Source organism: Aedes albopictus, chromosome 3 (genome assembly GCF_035046485.1).
Source record: "Aedes albopictus strain Foshan chromosome 3, AalbF5, whole genome shotgun sequence".
Lineage (NCBI taxonomy): Eukaryota > Metazoa > Arthropoda > Insecta > Diptera > Culicidae > Aedes > Aedes albopictus.
The window spans coordinates 79,528,417-79,536,595 of record NC_085138.1 but is presented as its reverse complement, the minus strand read 5'-3'; the positions used below and the strand labels follow the sequence as shown (position 1 = coordinate 79,536,595).

The 8,179-nt window shown below is 38.9% G+C and overlaps 1 long non-coding RNA gene across 1 annotated transcript; it reads left to right on the top strand.

Moving 5' to 3' along the window:
* The first annotated feature begins 546 nt into the window (after positions 1 to 546).
* Positions 547 to 3,010, top strand: LOC134289968 (uncharacterized). The gene is made up of 2 exons (XR_009998769.1): positions 547 to 677; positions 1,295 to 3,010. It is a non-coding gene; the product is annotated as an uncharacterized LOC134289968 (long non-coding RNA).
* Positions 3,011 to 8,179: the final 5,169 nt, after the last annotated feature.

The window sequence follows — 8,179 nt, the reverse complement described above, 5'->3', positions numbered from 1 at the left end:
AAAGTGCAAACAAAACACATACAAACCTGTTGAAATGCCGCTACTGTTGAATGATGTAGCCAAGGATTTAGCACTGCACCACACTATATTTACTACCGTGCGGAAAATTTACGCAGTTGAGCGTGAATTTTCCACATTTTTCCGCACACGAAACTACTCTTCGAAATTTTTTAACGCCGACGACCGAGCTGATTTCAACGAAACTTGGCTGTCATCGATACACACTGTTTCGGAATTACTCAAAAGCTGTTTTTTTTTTTCAAACGTCCAGACCATTGAAAAACGGTACATTTCAATGTTACTGATACATTCTATTGTAAACTAATGGTTTGAACGCTGAATCCAAAAATAACAATGAATTCAAATGTTAATCTATTATTTGGCTATGTAACCATGGAATCTAATGTAAACCTATTGTAATCACTATAAAGAATTAAATTTTAAAAATTCTGTATAATACATTCACAATAGAAAGCAATGTTAACATAAGAATCTGTTGTTTTTCAATTGTTTCTCCCATAGCCTTAATTGTTCGTTTTTATCCGGGTAGTTTCGTGTGCGGAAAAATGTGGAAAATTCACGCTCAACTGCGTAAATTTTCCGCACGGTAGTAAATATAGTGTGGTGCAGTGCTAAATCCTTGGCTACATCATTCAACAGTAGCGGCATTTCAACAGGTTTGTATGTGTTTTGTTTGCACTTTTGCGGAAAGTTGAGTTGGCAGGGCAGGGTTGGTAGCGAATCACACTTTCACAGACAAATTCACAGGGTTGGTTCGACCTTTTTTATTATATAATAAAATCATCTAAACTAGTAGTTTTTGACCTATTTTTAAGATTTTTTAACAATCTTCTAAACTAACATTTGAAAAGGGCTTATTTTATTGTACCAATATTTTAAAAAATATTAAAAGAAAATATTGAAAAAAATGGAAATATAGCAAGAAAAAGTTGCAAGCTTTTGCTTATGGATGCTACGAATGGTTTGCTTATTTTAAGACCTCCCCAGAAAGTATGAACGCATAGAGAAAATACTGGCATTCAAAAATTATTTATTGATTATTGACTTTACATACTTGCACAAACGTTCTGTATACAGGACCTACGATGCGACAGCGCCTTCAATTTTGACATCGACAGTACTTTTTAGTTGGGTTTTGCCCCAGCCAGCGAACATCTAACCATCCAGGCAGCCCATCTCATGAGCCCCCAACGAACGCCGACTGTACATAAAATTCTAAGGTATATTTGAACCCACGTATCGTTATTAATCACCCCTTCTCATTCCTCAACAGTCACAAGGACGTCAAGCCGGTGCATAAGCAATCAACCCAGAGCTTGTTCCGATGAATGCGCACGATCTGGATTGGTTCCTGCGGAGAGAAGAGGGCGAGGGCAAGGTGCACTGCGAAGAGTACGGCCGGATGCTGAATGCCGATCTAAGCAAGATCTGCATGAGGGACAAATAGTATAATGGACTTATTGTAAAAAATCTGATTTTTTCCATTCCTTTAATTTGACTGCAATAGTTTTATCATCAAACTCTTTTGGTGAAATCAAATGTGAAACTGAGTAGAACCGTAGAGCCATCTTTTGCATTTGGTAGCTTTGTAAGGTCTTTTAATATAGGTTCGCTCTTTAAACCTGGAATACATGCATGCGTTTGAATCAAATTCTATATTGTATGTTGTATTCCACAAGCTGTAGTTCATCAAATGTCTTTAAGTGCTGCAATAATGGTTAAACACGCTGTAATGTTACATTTGTACCTCATCACCCACTAAATGCAGCTACATTAGTGGACTAATAACACTTAGCGCGCTTCGGCACGGTTCCATCATGCCGCTTATAGTGTTGCCACATATAATGCTTAGTCTGCTAAACCCAGTTATCTGGCTGGTGGGGCATGGGAGCCTAAGTTTCGACCATCAATGCAATCAGACGTTATTTGAACTACAAAATGAGCGATCCAAATATTTGAAGAACTATTAAAACTATATAGAAGCTTGTGTATAGTCAACATTTAACGAACCTAATCTATGCAATATTTTGCATTTTAACAATTCGAACGATCTTCAAGTATAGGTTCAAGTTGTAGTATATCGAGTATTTTTAAGTGCTACAATGAAGGTTAAGCACGCTGTAATGTTACTTTTGTACCTCATCACCCACTAAATGCAACTACATTAGTGGTCTAATAACACTTAGCGCGCTTCGGCACGGTTCCATCATGCCGCTTATAGTGTTGCCACATATAATGCTTAGTCTGCTAAACCCAGTTATCTGGCTGTGGGGCATGGGAGCCAACGCTTCAACCATCAATGCAATTAAACATTACTCGATTTACTACATGAGTGATCCAAATATTTGATAATTGTTCGATCTGTTTTTGAAATGTAGCTTAAAATATACAAGCTTCTAGTCCAAATGCATAATAATAGTTCAATTTCGCTTCATTCAGGATTTGCTCAAGCAGTTTATATTTTTTGTTAAGTTAAACTTAGAGGTTGAAGTTAGAATTTTCTGTTTCACAATAGAAAACAATTTCCTTGACAATTTCCAAACCATTCGATTTAATGTAAAAAGTGTGCAAAACAGTATGTTCTGTATCACAATAGACAACAATTCCAAAACAATTGAATCTAACGTGGAGCCAGTAATAAAGTCACTGCTCAAAGCAACACGTTTACCGTACATTTCACTGTTACGAACAATTTAAAAACATAAGAATCTTCTGTACTACGATAGAAAACAATTCCCACACCATTGAATCAATTGTGGAACCAGGAGTGAAATCACTACTCAGAACAATACGTTTACCGTTCGATTCACTGTTTGAAACAATTCGAAAACATAAGAATCTTTTGTATCATAATAGAAAACAATACCCAAACAATTGAATTCAATGTAAAAACAGTACAAACAGTATGTTCGGCTTCACAATAGAAAACAATTTCAATACAATTGAATCAAATGTGGAACCAGAAATAAAATAACTACCCAAAACAATACGTTTACTGAGCATTTCACTGTTTGAACCAATTCGAAAACATAAGAATCTTCTGTATCACATTAGAAAACCATGCCCAAACCATTGAATCTAATGTAAAATCAAAGTTTAAAACAGTATGTTTTCGGCTTATTTAACTGTTCAAAACAATACAAATACATAAAAATCTTCTGTATATTTGATACCACGTATCGGTATTACCAACATTTCATTTACATTAGAATCTTATGTTTTGCGAAAAAATATGTATGGAAAAAAGTCCTTTTTTGTATTGTTACGATACTTAACAACCTATACAATTCAATGTGAAATCCTCATTCACATTTGATTCTATTGTTAGAAACATTTGATTCTATTGTTTTTCTATTGTTATTTTAACATTGAATTCTATTGTGAGAGCATGGTTTTCAATGGTACTGTCACATTAGAATCCTATGTTTTTCTATTGTATTTTTTATCCGGGCAAGGACTTCAAGATTCAGGATTGCGGGATCCGGCAGGTTTGTCAACCTTGCCTTGAAGGTTATAGCAGATACACTGTCTTGTGTCTGTTAAAGCGAAAGAGCGATGTAGCTGATTGTATTAAGAGATATGTCGCGCACGTCAAGAACATGTTTGGTCGGGCTCCATGTGTAATAAGATCTGATGGCGGGGGCGAGTACACCGGCCATGAACTGAAGCGGTATTATGAGCAGGAGGGTATTCAGGCCCAGTTCACCGCGGCCTACTCCCCCCAGCAGAACGGAGTGGCCGAGCGTAAGAATCGCTCGCTCCAAGAAATGGCCACCTGCATGCTTCTTGATGCAGGTCTTGACAAGAAATACTGGGGGGAGGCGGTGGCCACGGCAGCGTACTTGCAAAATAGATTGCCATCCCGTGCAGTGGATAGTACGCCTTACGAAAGGTGGTTCGGCAGGAAACCGTCGCTGTCACACCTAAAGATTTTCGGTTGCCCTGCATTTGTTCACATCCCCGATGTTAAACGGTCGAAGCTGGATAGCAAAGCGAAGAAGTTGCTTTTCGTGGGTTATTGCAGCGATAGGAAAGCGTACAGGTTCTTGAACACGGACACAAACGAGATCACCATAAGTCGCGATGCTCGGTTTGTTGAGCTTCAGGAGGAGATACCTGCGCCGGTTGGTCAGCAAGCGACTGAAGATCAGCACTTCGTTGAGGTAGATGGCTCATCCGGAAAATCGAAGGAGCATGCAGAAGCAGGCAATCCAGAGCAGCCCCAGGACCAGGAAGATTCTGAGGAAGAAGCTTACTTCGACTGGGATGATGAACAGGACCAGCCCGACCAAACGAAAGCGACAGGATCAGATCAGAAGCGGAGCACCCGAGGCGTGTTGCCAAAGCGATTGGAGGACTACGTCGTCAACGCGGCAATGCTGGCACAGGAGGAGCCAGCGACCTACGAGGAAGCAGTGTCTGGAGCCGAACAGGGTTTGTGGAAAGAGGCGATGACGGAGGAATATCAGTCGCTGATGAAAAACCGAACGTGGAAGCTTGTGGAACTACCCGCTGGACGTACACCAATCAGCTGTAAGTGGGTGTATAAGAAGAAGCACGACAGCTCCGGCAACATTTCCAGATTCAAAGCCCGGCTAGTCGCAAGGGGCTTTTCTCAGAGGTTCGGAGTAGATTATGACGCCGTCTTCGCTCCGGTGGCGACTCAGACAACTTTGAGGATTCTCCTGACGGTCGCCGGTCAAAGGAAGATGCATGTGCACCACCTCGACGTAAAGAGTGCTTACCTCCACGGGAAGCTTAAGGAGGAGGTGTATATGCAACAGCCAAAAGGATTCGTCGTTCGTGGAAGGGAGAGGTTCGTGTGCCGGCTCGAGCGGAGCCTGTACGGCCTCAAGCAGGCCGCACGCGTGTGGAACGAGACGATCAGTACAATGCTACAAGAACTCGGTTTCACTCAATCGGTAGCAGATCCATGCCTTTATGTGAAGAAGTTGGCCAACGGTGGTGTCATCTACCTTCTCATTTACGTCGATGACATGATTGTGGCGAGTACGGCTCCGGAGGAGATCCAGAATGTCGAAGGAGAGCTGCGGAAGAAGATTTCGTTGACGTCACTTGGTGAAGTTAACCAATTTATAGGTGTGAGAGTGACACGAGACGAAGAAGGATGTTTCAGCCTGGATCAGAACGTGTTCATCAAGGTTGTTGCGCAACGGTTCGGCTTACAGGACGCCAAAGGTTCGAGTATCCCTCTCGATCCTGGATATTACCACAGCCGGGAGAACAGCCAGCCTCTGGAATCGAACGAGCTCTACCACAGCCTGGTGGGAGCCCTTCTTTATATAGCGGTGAATACACGGCCGGACATAGCCGCAAGCGTGTCCATCTTAAGCAGGCAGATCAGCAGTCCCACAGAGACCGACTGGGTCGAACTCAAACGGGTCGTACGATATTTGTTGAAGACCGCTAACTACAAGTTGAAGTTGTCGCCCGCGAAGGATGAGCAGTAGGTTGTCCCAAAAATTGCACATGGTCAAAAAGCTTGGGGGCTCACTCTGCAAATGATAGCTAAGGGTGTTAGAAACAAACTTTTGTATGTCGGCAACTTTCAGAAATGACGTTTAGAGGTCGCCCCGGCGAGATTTTTGAAAAATGGCCATTTTTCATAATAAATTTCATACAAATATTTTTTACCGTACAAAAATTGGCAATACCCACAAATTTTATATTTTTTGCAGCTTGATATGGATCCAAACTACTTGGGAAAAATAATTAACGACATGTTTTGCAGGTAACTTTTTGATACTGAATTTTTGAATTTACTAAAATTTGTCATTTTTTGATATACTGTGCCTTTTACCCATCATAAAACGTATCTGAACCTTATGCTAATTTAAAACAATTTCCATAAAAAGATCGGATATTTTATGAGGAAAAACTTTGCCGAAGACAGCATGGCGTTTTTTTCTATCCGTTTTAGAGTTATTCACGATTTGCTATTTGGTGAAATTTGAATGTTTAGCTATTTTTCTAAAAATGTCACATAAGAACTTAACAAAAACACATACAAAGTAAAAAATCACGTATGCTCAACAAGTTTTTGTCCTGATTGTGTTATGGAATTATGGTGACATCATTATTTGATTTTATTTTTTGTTATTCAATCCCTTCATATAGAAATTACCTAGCAAAGATTTCTTAAAAAGCTAGCTCTCTTGACAAGCTTCGTACAGCCTATTGATTTTTTAAAGATATTCTCCACAAAATGTTGAGCCACATTTTCGCGTTTATCTTACTTTCCTTCCGATATTCTCAATTATTTTTCTACATGAAGACGTATGAGCCCTGGACCAGTGAAACAGCCCAGGAAACAGTGGCAAAGTGCATAAGGGCGAATACGTTGATCCATGTTAAATTCAAATCGCGATTACGAACATCTTACGAAGAATACCAATTTTTAGATACTAAGTTCCAATTCTATACATTCTGAAAAGCAGGGCATGTCTTTTTTTACATCTACTGATTTGAACTATCTTATCACCACCGAAAATAAGATACACCGAGGCAAATTGAAACGGGTGGGATGAGATGAACCAGTGAGTTAACGTTATGTTTTCCAAGGTTAGAACAATTTGATTACCATAACACATACACGGCATACAATAAGACAAGGTAGGCTATTATTGGTAAACAACAGTTTTGGACATAAACAAGTGACGTCATTTTCATCGTCCTATATGTTGATCAAAATGATAGGGACTACTAGAATGCTTTATTCATGTCTTTGAACGATTAGAACAACATCATTGAACAATAAAATCAGCATGTTTTAGAATGTATCACCTTCTAAACGGTATAGAAAATGTGCCGTGCGTTTGATTGTGTATTATGTTCGTATAAACCATTGTCAGTACACGGTAAAAATTCTGCACGCTCGATGTAAGGGAAAAATCCCTTAACTATTCAATGTCCTAATCAACATGATCAAAAATGCTTTTCCTTCGAGATCACAATGCTGTCAGTGTTGATTTGAGGACCAAAACAAACCCACCGGAGAAATCAACTGAAAATCCCTTCGATTTGCACTATTGTAAAAAGCAATACGATCCAAAGTGAAAAGCTGTTGATTTGGTGATGACTGTTTTGGGCATGAAAGTAAATATAGATGACAGATGGTAGAAAGTGCTTCGCTTCGATTCACACCTCTCCAACAGATGTGAAGTAGTGTAGTGGTAAAACAGTTGATCGTGACTCTGAAGGACCTGGTATCGAATCTGGCTGCGGCTGAACACATTTTTTTTAAATTCTAGTTCTGAAATCAAAACAATCTCAACAATGAATTGATGTGAAGTTCGATTAAAATTGAAGAAGCATTGGATGTTCTTTGCCAAATGATATGTAATAGATGACAAACTGATTGAACAGTAGTGCGAATTCAAGTGTCAATCAGTTCATATCACAGTGCAGATTTTTTACCGTGTACATAACCGTTAAAAATGCCGTGGCCTACTGAGGCATCTCAAAATGGTACCTAATGATAAAGTTTCTCGCTAGTAGGTACCTTTCTGTATCAAAGAAAATGAATTTGTCAACGGAAACAAAAATTCAATGAATGATGCCACCATAATTCCTAAACACAATCAAGACAAAAACTTGTTGAGCATACGTGATTTTTTACTTTGTATGTGTTTTTGGGCAGTTCTTTTGAGATTTTTTTTAAATACCTAAAAATCCAAATTTCACCAAATAGTAAATCGTGAATAACTCTAAAACGGATCGAAAAAACGCCATGCTGTCTTCGGCAAAGTTTTTCCTCATAAAATTTCCAATCTTTATATGGAAATTGTTTTAAATTAGCATTAAGTTCAAATACTTTTTATGATGGGTAAAATGCAAAGTTTATCAAAAAATGACAAATTTTAGTACATTCAAAAATTCAGTATCAAAAAGTTACCTGCAAAACATGTCGTTGATTATTATTTCCAAGTAGTTTGGGTCCATATCAAGTTGTAAAAAATATAAAAATAGTGGGTATTGCCAATTTTTGTACAATAAAAAATATTTGTATGAAATTTATTAAGAAAAATGGCCATTTTTCAAAAATCTCGCTGGGGCGACCTCTAAACGTCATTTCTGAAAGTTGCCGACATACAAAAGTTTGTTTCTAACACCCTTAGCTATCATTTGCAGGGTGAGC